The sequence below is a fragment of the Neodiprion pinetum genome, chromosome 1 (genome assembly GCF_021155775.2).
Source record: "Neodiprion pinetum isolate iyNeoPine1 chromosome 1, iyNeoPine1.2, whole genome shotgun sequence".
Lineage (NCBI taxonomy): Eukaryota > Metazoa > Arthropoda > Insecta > Hymenoptera > Diprionidae > Neodiprion > Neodiprion pinetum.
The window spans coordinates 3,145,895-3,160,842 of NC_060232.1; the positions used below are offsets into that span (position 1 = coordinate 3,145,895).

The window sequence follows — 14,948 nt, forward strand, 5'->3', positions numbered from 1 at the left end:
ATCGTGAATCACAAGCCAAGATCGTTGAAGTACTCGACGCACGGGTCACAGTCAATTTTTGACACACTGTCACTGTCTTCCTAGCGCAGACGAGCGTGACTTTTCTTCGTCTGTTCATCAGATCAGACGGATGTTCTCTAGCGCTTAGCTGTGACCGCGGTAGGCCATGTTGGCCATGGGTGCCAACCCCTCCGCACAGCGTGGCTACGGCACGGAGCATGGGATGCACCCCGATGGTCTGGTACGGGAGTGGAGAGAAAAACGAAGGGGAGAAGTGCAGCTGCCATTGAATGGTAGCTGCACCGTCAGGTTCGACTGGCTAGGCTAGGATGGCATGGGCAGCAGCCATACTTTGCTGTGAAAATTTTTCTCTTACAGTGTAGCGTGAGCATGCCAATAGATCCATGGTGTACGGCAGTGACAGAGTTTTACTTACGCGACATATTTTATTACGGATTTGTGCCTGATATTTGTGAACACGAGCGAAGTGCGACTACATAATGGAGCCGGAATTCGCATAGAGACGTACTGTGGCTGTGAAAGGCTGGACGAGCTTTAGCCTTCGCTAATCTGCTTCGCAACCCGTTTTCGAAATGGCGCCCAATCTTACAGACTTCGCGCTATTCTTCGGCTGTACACGGCGACGGTGTCACAAAGTAATTCCAAGATATCAAACTACGATTACGTTCTGATCTGGTTCTGCATGTCAGTCAGATTTCGAATTGTTTAGTTGTAACACGTCGATAATTCAAGATTGCAATATTTCATACAGCATAACTGGCAATGAGAGTTAATAATTCTGAGTATTTAATCATGGGGATGTAGTTTTTGTTCATTATAGTAGGCAATATGGTTTATAACAGGCAACTGAAATGTTGCTAAGTAATACAGGAAGTTTTTAATGGATGAGTAAGTGAGTGGATGATTGTGAAAAATATTCAAGCACTCAGGCACTAACAATAAGCAATACAAATGTATAAACGAAGGCCAGAATGGATTTCGCAAGTGCTATTCCAAAATCCGTATACAACTGTCCAAGATCGCTGTGAAGATATGACTCAATAATCCAAATCGTTGATTAAGGAGCTGACGAAACGTTAAACGTGTTTGAGGTCAAGTGATACCGAATCACCCAAGCGTGTCTAATCCATCGGCAAAGTCGGGGTCAAGGTGTGAATTCCTATGCTTTTTTTTATGACGACTTCAAAGTCTCAGACCCCGTGTGTATCTACAGATTAAAATGAGTATATTCCGAGAGTATGAGATGCAGGGGGGGGGGCTGAATTATCGCCGTGGTCAACTGTCATTGCTGCTTGCTCGAGTAGGTGATTTAAGAAGAGAAGTATGGTGGCACATGACTCTTTAATAAATCGTTGAACGTTATCAGCAGCTGATCGCCATGCGTCATGGCGCGGAGCGTTGACAGAGCCCCCCCCCCCCCCCATAGTCCCTCATCCTCGTCCCACACCCCAGTCGACCCCTCATCCCACGGCGTTGCGCGCACACTCACACACACACACGCACACACGGTGCCCTTAGAAAGATATGGCATTGTACGTGCGGGGATGGAAATAATCTATGGCTCATTCATCTACATTTTATCCGCGAAAGGTACTTCACTCCGCTTGTTATCCCCATCCCCTCGGCACCTTCGTACCTTCGCCCCCATCCCCAGGGGAGGTGGGTAGGCCACACCCACCCGCGGCGCGGTTTGCCTCTCGAGAATTCAAATCCAAAGAACCATCCGGCGCTATCGACATTCCAATAGCGTTCTTATCGCGGCCGTTTTCAGAAACGGCTAGCTGCCGTATCCGTCGCACATATGAACTGCACCCGGCTTTCGACGCCGCTGTCCCACAGCTTCCGTATTTTACATTTATTATACATCTTCTTGGCGTGGTTTTGGAAATTATTTTTTTTATCGACTCAATCAATTGATTTATCAGCCCCCCTGCCCGATCAACCCCACTATTATATTCCCCTACCCAGATACCTGCTAGCATTTTTCCCCTACCTGTACTTTCCGCCATCGTTCGAGACATACCATTATATATATAAGTATTGATGAAATGTGTTCACTTCGTCAAAGGATACGCAGAGGGATCGGAAATAACGTTTCCTCATTAATGCCCGGTTTGCCGGAGAGCTTAGCTCGAGTGTTGAATTTAGTGTTCTCGGGTATAACAACCGTGCAGCGTTTACGTATATACGTGGCGCTCTCTTTACCATTTTCCTCGTTTAAACTAAATAAATATTTATCACACTCTGCACCAAATTACGACCTTGACATAACCCCCTCTGTACAAGTACTCGCAACGTTGGTCGCGCGTTACATATACATATGTACGTACATACATGCATACGTATGTGAGTACACGCGTACGATTGCACGAATAAATGCTGCGCAAGTAAAACAGTAAAAGCTGCACTTTCTCTTTTCAAACAGTTTCGTTCGGAGCAAAAATTACTCAAGCATAAATTTTCAGCTCCGAAAAATTTGGACCATCGTGCGACTTGTCGTGATCTTCTTCGTCGTCGTCGTCGTCGTCATCGTCGTCACCATAGTAAAATCTTCCTCCGCAACGAAGCTATGGGAATAATAACAATGATGCGTATCCGCGAAGCGTATCAAAACCGTATCGGACATGCCGATTCGTAATGCGCGGTTTCATGCATGCATCCCTGGAGGAAGAGTTACAACGGGAAGAGTCAGTCACGGTGAGGTTCTGTTTTTTTCTGTTTTTTTCATTCATTCATTATTTGTTATTTTTTATTTCGCAAAAAGCGGCACTCGAGGGAGGGCGGAAGGTGGTTTGAGGTGGGGGCGGCGGGGCTCGGGGGTGGGACTGGCAGCACAGACATATATCCTCGGCCATGCGTTACGGGTTCAGCTAAATCCGCCGTGATGAATGTGTTGGCGGGAATAAATCCGCAGCGCATACCCCCTGCCTCCCGCCTCTGTTTTCCCGCCCCGGTTCCACCCTCGACTTTCCCACCCCTCGGATACCACTCTCACTCACTCACTCACTCACTCACTCACTCACTTTCCCTCTCGCTCTTTCTATCTTTCTCACTCCCACTCGAGGCATCAGCCGGCATTGTGCGTGCATTACCTACGCGAAAAGGGAGTTTTCCCTCCCCCTATTTCGCCGGACCTGCCGTGCCACGTGCGAACTTGTATCCTGAACGAGAATACGCGCACATCTCTCACTCTGTGTTCAAATTTCCGTTTGTGCGTGTCATGCCCTGCTGCCTGCCGAGAGAGGTCTGCAGGTAGGTATGCGCGCGCGGACATTAATCACAGGATTTATAGGCGGATCATTTCGTCCCAGGGCGGATTTTTATCTATCGCACCTCCAAATGAGACGTAATAATTACGAGGTTTTGCGTTTTACGACGGATCCGTGAATACCGGAAGGGGGGAGTGAAAGAAATTAATTATCGCACCGGGCGGACCAGGGGGAGGTTGCGTAGTTTGCCCCAGCTCTGGGCGTGCATATATGTAATCCCACACACATTCACAGGTGTTTAAAAAAACACCCCACACCTGTACGTATCATATATTTTTTCCTACGCCGTGCGATTATACGGATCGGCTCTGAGGGTGGGCCGTTTTTTTATTGATGATTTGTTCACGTCACCCGCGCAGGTGTCAAAGAGAGATTTGACACGATTTCATATATTGATCATCCCTTAGCAAACATGTCCGTCATAAATGGTTGTATCATTCCTCGTATCGAGGAATTTACACTCAATTCTCAAAGCTTGTAGTCAGACCAATCGATAAATTCCTACAATAACATTAAGAATTGGTATTCGCAATTTCGACGAATATCGCAATACTACACGATTTTGAGTACATACCTACAGTAAAACCGAAACGTATACCTTACGCATCGAAGGCCTTAGATTTTCAGCGACAATATCGAGGCGTATTACTTGGGCCTATTCGACGGCTTGTCCATGTTACAGTGCCCATGTGTATACCATATATCGTCCATAATATATCGTCGCCTATAGCATGTAAGACCCTTCGCTATATGTAGCGGTATTCACACAGTTCGGTCCGGAAGCCCCTCGCAGGCGTGCAGAACACGAAGGATAATCCTGGTGGATTATTGCGGTATCACGTGGGTCCATATACCGGGTTTCAAGGGGAGGGAGGGGGGGGAGGCAAGGGGCCACCCCCACACTTGTATACGGGCAACCGTGCACCGTACACAACGTGTGTGTGCGTGGGTGGCTGGGCGGCCCCTGTCCGTGCCCGTGCATGGGTTCCATGGAAACCCTTGCCGGGACCGGCGCGATACCCTAATTCCTAAATCTGTCGCCATAAGTCCTCGTTACAATAAATATCCCTCCAAGCGTCTGCTAGCCCCGCGCGGAACGGAATGTCCCGAAATGTTCTCTGTTTACGTTTACGTATACCTACTACTCCACGTATTACCCACATTCTCGACGCGAAAACCTCGATTCATGAACTTGGCCAACCACCTCCCACTTCTCGTTCACCAATTCTTTCCTCATTTCTTTTCTATTTCTACCGCGAGGTTTTTCAACGAGGAAAAAGCAGTCGACCTTAAACTGTTTATTTCATATCCATAACCGCATAAGTATAATATAAATTTTGGTTGTATTTAAAATAACGTTCAATGAAATTACTAAAAATAAATATTGATAATAATCGCACCGTTTTTTTCTTCTCGATAACTTTCGCGCGAAGCTTTTTCATTCCATTATTTTCAATTCATTCGCTAGTTTTGCCGTTGAAAGCTCACCCCTTTAGACGATCCGCGACTACTGCGGGTTCTCGGATTACACATGCACACACACACACACACGCAGGCACAGAGAGCGAGTGGCGCGAGAATAATAATTGAGAGGGGCTGGGGAATGGCGAGAGGCCCGCGAGGTCGAGCCGACGGTGTGGAGGGATGACAGGATTCATAATTTCACCCAAGCTTATTGCTGCCGGCGTAGTTATTTATCCTACAAGCTCATTTCGCATGCAACGCATGCCAGCACCTCTCGTGCGCCGCGGTTAGGAGCCACACTTCGTTTCTGCAGCACCTCGCCTCGCCCCGCCACGCCTTGCTGATCATCGTTGCTCCATCCTTTGCCGGCCCCGGCAAGCCCGAACGTTTGTCATAAGGAACGAAGTCGTCTTCTATTGGTGCCGCTGCCGATCGGAAGACATCGGTAATCACAACACGCGCCTTATCGCACCGTTCGATTTATATTTATTTCAAGCTGTGGGTATAACTCCGTAAAACTTACTCGGTATGAGAAAGACGAAATAAGAAACTTATGGACATTCCAGCCCGCGAATTGTCTCGGTAACAAAACCGTGTCCATTTTCTTAGAAACCAGCTCTGTATATACATACGTACGAATATCACCGCGATGGTATCTCACCGTTTGCTATGAAAGTACAAACCCGCTCATAACGTGTCAAATTTCATCCTAGGTAAAGAAGTGTCGCCCTTTCTTCTAGCCTGCTGGTACTGCCGTACTTGACCCCGGGTCATAATGTGCCTGAGAGTTGATGACCGGTTGAGTAATACCCAAGCGTCCGGAACGAAAAGTCTGTAAAATACGTAGTCCAGCAGTTCGTAAGCTCGTTGGCCCGAATCATGTTTCCGCGGACCAAAAGAGGAGCGGCAAAACGTAGAAAAAGAGGAGGAAGAGAGGAGGAGGAAGAGACAGGGTACAAATGCCGGACCAACTCATTTGAGGCTTTATGATTTCGCGCCAGATGACAGGAAACAAGATTCTGAGGTTTCCAGTGAAAACTCATCAAAGAGTGTTACAGCGCGGACGAATAAATTACCAACGTTTCATCACCGGCATGGAAAGGTCCAAAGGAGCTGCTACCGTGTTATACCTATACGAACCTGGCAATTTCCAAAGGCTGTATTATAAATCAAGATTAAAATGCGACAAAATAATTGGAAAAGTTTGTTTCCCGTTCGTTCGCGCTCGCACAGCTATAGCTCGTTTTCTTTGCGAGTGTGTACCCATGCTGTGCAATCACACTCTCACCCTGCGATATCGATGAAATACACATTCAACCCTCGGAGTCTTTCGATTATCAATATACATATTTCAATTAAGATTCTATAACAGCTATCCTTCAGAAACAAGCGTAAGACACGTGTATTCGGCTAAAGCGTATAAAATTGATCCCTGAAAATATCCGTCCAATGATAAGGAGAAGAAGAAGAAAGACTTACTTAGACTTGAAATGCAAGTTTTTCCAATCTTGAATCTAGAAAATGTGTTCATCAACCGCAAAAATCATTTCTTCTAAATTAATCAAACAAAAATTACGTACGTCAAGATTACGTTAGAAACTTTTTCATCTTATTGCTTTGCAGACTGAATATCCTGCAGCGGGTGATTTGGTTAATACGGATCACCAGAATAGAATGAAAAAAAAAACGAGGAAAAATATTTCTCCAGTATACGTATGAAAGAGTCGTGGCTGTAGTCGGATCAACAACCCCGGACTTGGTTAGCCGGTGCATCGCGTATTTATTTGTCAGTTCGGCGGCGGAGAGGGGGGGGGGGGGGGGTTAAGAGAGAGAAGCCCGCGCGTATAGAATGCAAGTCGCAATCCTGGCGCGTGCTCGGAAGTGTCCCGTTCCTCTGGTTCCTCCGGTTTTGCCGAGTTTTCGGAGGGGGTTCCACGGCACATCGGGAGTTCCAACTCGTGGGGGACAGCTGGGGGGAAAAACGGAAGTGACGCCGGCGCCTCGACGGAGCCGGTGAGCCGAGGGCGCCAGTGCGGGTGGTTCGCTCGACTGCCTTTCCTATCCTCTCGTCCTCGCACTCCTTGCTGCAGCCTCATCTTCCTCTTCCTCGTTTTCCATACAGTGTACATCCCGCTGTATGTCTTCCTTATGTCCTCATAGCGCCGGCTATATCGAATCTACGTACCCACCTATACGCCGTTCTTTCCGCGACTGTATATATTATTTTATAACATTACGTTGCACCGACTTGAAGATCGTAATCGATATCCACCCACGAAATCTTGAAATATCTCATTTTCATACCGAAGTTTCATCGTTTCATGCAGCCCTTGAAGCCAGGCCCTAAATCTCAGAATTTGCAACGTTTCTTTTTTTTTGTATACGAAATCGTCGGACAATTAATGGACCATCGTGGTTTCAACCGTGAAATATGTTCCACTCTGTAATGGTGTAATTTAATTGCGGTAATCTGTTGTCTTAACTCTCCGGTTGCTTAATTTCGCTTCTAACTATACATCTACACCCATTAACACACGCAGCTATGATTGATTACGGAGTACGTAATTTGATGAAGTTTTTCACCACTCGCTATGTCTGAGATACGTGAATTGAAAATTAATGCAGAGAAATCCGGAATGTATTATCAGATGCAATATCGCTTCGATGTAAAATCCATCGAGTCCATCTCTTCAACGCGGATACTCCGCACTGCAAAAGTATAATCCTTTTGCAGTGAAAGCTTGCACATTTAATTCCAAATCTATTAACGTACGATAAATGCTCATCAAAATTATTTATGATTAGAGGCTAAAACAGTAATTCATCAACGTCTGTCTCTTCAACATAAATTACGCATGCGGACTATAAATATCACGTTAGAATAACGAAGTGTATAATAGAATCGTTGTAACTAGACGAACTTAAGGCTTGTATAAGACAAGTAATACGAATACATAAAAGAAAAAATACGAGCCCCTTGAAAAGAAAAAAAAAATACATGAAAATAAAAGGAGAGTCATATTTCCGTACAATATTTGTCTTCCGTCCATTGTCCATTGTCGTTTGACCGTTTGAAATTCCCAGAGGAAAATAACCCGGAGGCGTGAATACCGTTTTACCCGTCTCACCGAGAACTCCCAGGAAGCATCCCCAACGGAGAAGAGGTGGGAGTTTAGGTTCCCGGTGTGTTCCCGAAGGGATTTCAGGCACGCCGAACGATACATCAAAGTCTAGCATGCTCGAGCATGTGTGCAGACGCATGGCCGTCCTAGTCGCGGGTCTGCGCGCCACGTATTCGCTGCTGAATTATTCTCGAAGCGCTTCGATGACGGTGTCCTGGCGTCGACAGTTATAGCAATGTTGATCGTGATTTCCTGACTCCCATGCATCGGCGTCGAATACTCTCAGGGTGCCCACCTCCCCCTTCTTCCTCCGGCGAGTCACACGTGTAGCTAGCCCAGGGGGCCGCGCATCGCCGAAGACGAGGACGAGGACGAGGACGCGGGCCAATCGCATATGCGAGGCTCGTACTGCGCGACCTCATCTCATGTACAAGGAGAGTTATTACAACGCGCAATATAAGATCTACGAATCGTGTCGTAAGGGCGGGATGGGGCGGGGAGGGGGAGGCATTCTCGCGAGTACGATCAGCGTGTGCGATGACTACTCATTATCGCGCGCAATCGCTCTGCCTGCAGGGCGCCAAGCCAACGATACGTGCAGGTTTCTCCGCGTTTTGTCCCACCGGAAGATCGATCGCCGAGCACGTACCGAGACTCTGTCCATCTCTCGGCTTGTAATCACGCGTACGCGACCAAACGCCATCGCTCGGATGATCAGCGCGCGCGCACGCGCGCTTCGCGGCCACCTTTTGATTGATGGAACCGTTCGCGCGCACGGTCGCGAAACTGCATGTGCATAAATCATGCGACGACAGCTAACGATGGCAAACTCAGCTGATGCCGGGGAATGCGTTTCGGCTAACATCGATTAGGGTATTTTGATGCGACGTAGACAATAACAGGCAGAGGGATTATGTTCCCTAACCATTTCTGGTCCCAGGTTAAGGTCGAAAAATTATCTCTGGATTTTCAGCTATCTTCCTGTAATAATGCTCTCGAACATATTGAACAGCGGTACAAATCGGGGCTATTTTCTTTCCACGATAACGAAGATGAACCGGTTGAGTATGTAATCTGTTTTTATTCAACAGTCGGGGCGATGTGTAATACGCGGAATAATGGTTTTGGATGGTAATTATTAGTGATACGGTGGTGATTATTCGTATAATTGACCGAACGGTATTAAATTTATGCTAATAGTTTAGTTTCATTAATTATTCGGTAATTTTGGCACACGTGTCAGTGTTAAATAAAATATATTAACGCGCGGCCTCCGCACGGGAACATTACGCCCCGCGGTAATGCAGTGCACCGTGCATAGATATAGTAGGTATAGTATATACACAGTTCCATACAGCGCGACAAAATTTCTACACACCACGTGTATCCCAGGCTGTAAACACATGCTCGTCGAGCAGAGTCCAACCCCTTTATTCTCACTCGTCGTTGTCTACCAGCGAGTGAACGATGGAGCGTACAGAGCTTTTTTGGTCGAGATTCAACGACCGTGATTACGCAATTAAGGAACCAAAAATTTCCAACTGCTAATTGAAATTTTAATTAAGAATTACACACTCGAGCAGTTCGAGGGAATAATCATACGAATTGCGATCTGCGATTGGAGCTTCGAATAGCTTCGCTGAACTTCTCGAACGTATCGTTAAAATTTTTCCAGCAATAAAACGGAGATTCACGGCTGACTGAATTTTAGGTCATCGCGTGGCATCGCGATGCATTGGACCGATCGTATATTTGTATACGTATAACGTAAATAAGTACAGAGACAGATGAATCCGGCCATACAGCATTGCACTTGGCAAATAATATTCTTTCTTACGTACGAATGCCAAGGCAATACACGCCTAACTTTTGAAAAGAACCAGAGAAGCGCATACGTCTACAGAGATTTAGATCTTGGCCGGTATTCAAACGATTCGAAGGCGAGAGAGTCCGTCAGAAGAAGACTCTTAATATATACCCGGCACCGAAACCCGCAAAAGTTATACCAATTATTTGCAAAGCGAATAATAATTCACAGCCTCCAGCCAACGTCTATTTCCTCGCATTCGAATTACCCAAATCTATTACAAAACCTGCAACTACCCGAGGGATGTAAAGCTGAATTAGCATCGATTCGATCGTCGTTTTCTCATTCTCTTCGTTATTCTCCTGTAAGCTTGCCAGGGGTTGAAGATCCAGAGGGTGGTTGTACACGGTGTATAGGTATCTTTAGCGACAAGGGGGTTTAGTTTGTCTTTTTTTTTCTTCATTTTTTCATTTCTTTTTTTTTTATCTCGTCCACAAGACTCGGTAAGGTGGTTAGGAAGTGGAGGTTGGGGGTGGTTGAGGGTGGGGGGAGGAGGGTTTGGTTGGTGTGTTATCTGGTCGGCGGACGGCCGAGCGAGTATCACATAAATATTAGGCTCCTCGTTAATGCCTTGGGTAGCTACTGGCGTTGCGTTTCGCAGTAAGTAAATTATGCGATATGAAATTATTAGCACCATTAAAGAAATTTATACTTTTTGCCATACCCCCTTGCAAGCTGTGACGATTTTTCTATTTTATCTGCAGGCGAGGTTGCTTGCTTGCCTCTCGAGTTCCGATATCAAGTACCGACGCCTCCCCTTCAACCCCACCTCCCGTCTTTCCTCACCGCAATCTGTACCGCCCCCCCCCCCCCCCCGCCCCCCTCAGCTCTTCTCTTCTTCCTTCGACGCCGCCCCCCTTCCGCCGCTCGAATGCGCGTTCTTAATGTATTTGCAAGAGCCAATTCCACTCGTTATCCGACACGTGATCAATGGTTACGGCATTTTCATTCCGAATCTTGCCGTCATTTGCGGGGACCGACAGGCGGGGGATGTAACTTCGCCAAAAATAAGCGCGGGTGGCTCGTCGTTGTACGGCAAGCTCGGGAGTAGAAACTTCACGCTACTCGCTTACTTACTCAATTACTTACCATGACCAGGCGCGGGTTCGTGAATGAAAACTTTAAAGAACAGTTACTGTCACATGCAATTACCACCGCGGTAGCATCGTGTAATACCTAGCGACGCGAAGTAGTTAAACCCGTTCGCAACTAAACGTCTCTACATGCTTGATACAATCATCTTGCAGAGTGAGCAGTTCCTCGGTTGTGTTCCTATGAGAAGATCGATAAATTTTGTAGAAATAAATCATACCACTCACACTCTTCCATTCACGCGGTCAGAAATATAATCTGCTCATCGTTTCTCATAATCACACGCAACTCGGTATATTTATACCTGTACATATACTTTCATGTGTACCTAAAACTCGAAGATAAAACACTACCACCGGTACCATCGCACATCAGGTTTTGCATACAGAGTGCCTGATTTATGGTTCAGAAAGCTATCAGAAGCTCGTACCGCATAATTCTGCATCGCGACTAAACGCATATATGAGCTAAAATTATCCTCTACACCAGAGAGTCGTGCTCGCTGAAAAAGTCGCGCGCGTAGGAAGGTGAGTTTGAATTTCTCATCATCGAGCACTAAGGTAAGTGTACCAGTTATTGACCCGTTTATACCCAATAATTGACCCAATTATTTTACAAAATAATAAATTGTCGGCATAAATTGTGAATTTCTCGATGAATAAAACCAACTGCCAGAGGGTTGGGTACTATAAATTTATTTTTTTGGTTTTATTGGAACTAAGGATCAAACAGGTGCAACCAAAGAAGGTCAATAATTGGGACAGGGTCAATAACTGGTACGCTCACATTACACCCGATACTCGCGATTTCAACCCTGAACAGTAGGGCGACAGAATGACAAGCTTACAAGGAGTTCTACCATTTTTCTATACAACGACACGATTTTCATTCAGTCTGCGGTTGTACCACATACAGCTCATTATCCAACAGTGAGAAAAAAAAATTATACGAATATGTTTTTCTAACTGAATTATATATTTTTCGAATAGAACGCATTTAAGGTTCGTCTATCAAGGGGCCAAATTATACCGCAACCCCCTCCACTACTCCTTTCATACCCATACCTCTCGGATCCCAGTTCAACAAACACACACGCTGTACCCCGACTCGAGACGAATGCATCATGGATGGCGGTGCTGGATGCTGGAGTTGGTTCGGGGTTGCGCAACCGCGGGTTTTAATCTTGGCGCGGACTGTAGGCTACATTCTTGCGCCGCGGGCAAATAAAAGAGGAATACAAACCGTACCGATGTGAGCATATGTGAGTGCAGTGTGCGCACCTCTCTCTGTACTGTGTCCGTGTGCGAGTGGTGCGCGTGTGTGTAAAACGAACGAACGAACGGAATAAAAGGAGCAACAAAATCCGCGGCGGGGCCCCGACGAAGACAACATTATTACGGAGCGCTGCCGGCCATTGCTCATGCTCGGTTCTCCCTCCCCCCGTTGCCCCGTTTCATCCAGTCCCACCCTCGCCCCCGCCGCCGCCGCCCCCCTGTTACCACGCGTACATATTCGCGTGCATACACACGTATTACTCCAACACTTGACGAGGCACTCGCCCTTGCGCCATCGACAATAATTGAGTCCGCTCGAGTATGGAGGAGGGATATGTAACGAGATGGAAGGAGAGAGGGAGAGAGGGAGAGAGGGAGAGAGTCTGCCCAGGAGAAGAGAGAAAGAGGCCTGCAGTGGTCCATTAATTATCACCGATTCCCCGATTCCCATGTCCGTGTCACACCGCGGTTCGCTGCTTTCACGTGTATACATACACATGCATACATACTGGTTGCGTTCGTACAGAAGCAAAATCACGTGTGAATATGGGTGCACGTATGTATGCCTTTTGAATTAAAAATATGGCCGCCACTGACCCAGAGAATCGAGCGAATGAACGAATGAACGATGGATAGTGTAGAGGGTGGGTTAATTAATCGGTGAAAAAATAACGTACAACCTGCAGTCGAATGACTCCGGATGTGTGTGTGTAGGTAGCGAGTAACGAGTGAGTAACGGATTTCCAATTTTGTCAATTTATTTCAGCGTTATTCACTCGATTTCGGACAGCGCTGATGATGATGCTGCGGCGGTAATTAATTCGGGATTAACTGGAGGAAAGTTGATGGAAAGAATTCAAGAAAGTTGTACAACTGGTAGAAATACATATACACGTACCAGGGTGTATACGAAAACCGGAAAAAGAAATCCAGGGTTTTTCCCAAATTTCACGGTGAAAAATATTTTTTTCCACGGGCACCTTGACATATATTACCGGTATTACTTTACATATTTCTGTTACTTTGCGAAATATATGGAAGAAATGACAAACCTTTCATTTATTTTTATAACACCGTACTTCGGTTTTCATGAATGTTGTTCGTAGCTTACGAAATATGAAATTTTCAAGGTTTTTAGCGGATACGGCCTTATATCATTCATAAATCTGACAAATAAAAATATACTTTCGTGCTGAACGAGCGTATTCACCAAATGTAAGATCCGTTACCTTTATTCATTTTTTGGGCTAATTATAATATAGATATGCCTTTTGAATATTTTTATAGCGAATGCCGTGAAAAGAAAAAATTACATGTCCTTTTACCATCAAACTCGTCTTTTTGGTGCACATATTCTTGTACCATTAGATACCCGATATTATTATACAATGTCAACGAAGCAGAATGGGAACAAATGTTCCTAAAAGAATATGAATTATGCACTAATTGTGTAAAACAAAAATTTATATTATTATCCCAGAGTACCAGAAAAATCAACTGTTTTTCCCGACTTTTTTCCGGTACTCACGGTATTCTGTGTCCCTATAAATGTACGGCGGATTACCTGGAACACCGTTTTGATGAAATAAAAAATTCGTCATGTTTCGCGAATTAAATTTGCATTAAAAAAACATCACTTTTCGGCATTCACACAACTGTTCCATGGTTCAAAATACTCGATGTACCCATAAATTTTATATCGCACACTCAGCACGCAGTACTTTTGTTTCTTTTCTTTTAGTAGCTATTAAAATTGATTATAACGCATAAAGATCCGAATGACTTATTAGAAAAGTGTTAAATCCACAAATTGTATATTCATGCAGGTGCGCAATTCTAACAAGGAGAAAAATTGTCACGCAGGTACTGCAGTATCGATGTCCAAACTGAGGAATTGGAGCAATTTACCATCAATGGAACAAGCTGAGGGTCGTAATGAAGAAAAAGAAAGTTAACCATGTTTTAGTACCCGAGATCGGAGGAGCAACCGGATGAGGACCTGGAGCTGGAGGATACACGTACACGTGTGATACGAATTCGTTGAGGGTGGATAGGCGGTGGTGGTGGTGTAAGTAAAATGAAAAAAGAAAAAGGGAGAGAAAAAAACAAGAGAACAAGAACGAGGGCTCGGCGAAGGAGCATGGCTCGACTATCTAGAGGGGCTAGAGGAAAGTGGCGGAGACGTTACAATGGAGTTGGCACGCTCTGCGGTCATAGAATCATGGCTGTCTATTCAATGAGGTTGAAAATGGGCTTCTCCTTCAGATATCTCTACCGGAATTCTGTAAAGGGCTGAGTTATTCTCCGGCGTATACGTATCTATATATACATATATGTAATATGTATATGTATAATACCTCCGTACATGCAATCCAACGTATAACGCCTATAGGAAACTCGCTTACATCTGCATTATGCACTCCCTGTGCAGACGTTCATACAGACGAGTTCCAATAACCCGGTGATCGACGCTCCGATTCGCACCCTCAGGTCGACTTGCTCCTACTTAATCTCTCCGTACAATTCAACCCGCAGAGAGCAGGAGAGCGGATCTTCCAATTCAATGGGAATTCGAGCCTTCGTTCAATGAACGAACTTACGGTCATGACAATTTAATTATTTCTCGTTACAAGAATGGGGAAATTTTGTTCCCTGTACCAAGGACGATGACTGATTGTTGGTCTACTAGATCGTTAGTATAAGTACTATCCTAAGTCAGCTACCGATCATTGATGGTTACTGAAGAACAATGGTTTCTTCAACAGCTGCACAAAATCTGGTTGGTACATTGAGGAATGAAGTTAGCATGGAAAGCCCCATGTGCGAGGTTGACTAATCA

General features: G+C 45.5%; 1 protein-coding gene across 1 annotated transcript in view; it reads left to right on the plus strand.

Moving 5' to 3' along the window:
* The window catches only part of Ubx (ultrabithorax), a 119,152-nt gene extending 106,209 nt beyond the window's left edge, over positions 1–12,943 (plus strand). The window contains exons 4-5 of the mRNA XM_046624120.2: positions 2,487–2,718; positions 12,876–12,943. The gene's annotated coding sequence lies outside the window, so the exon portion shown is untranslated. The remainder of the gene's footprint in view (positions 1–2,486; positions 2,719–12,875) is intronic.
* Positions 12,944–14,948: the final 2,005 nt, after the last annotated feature.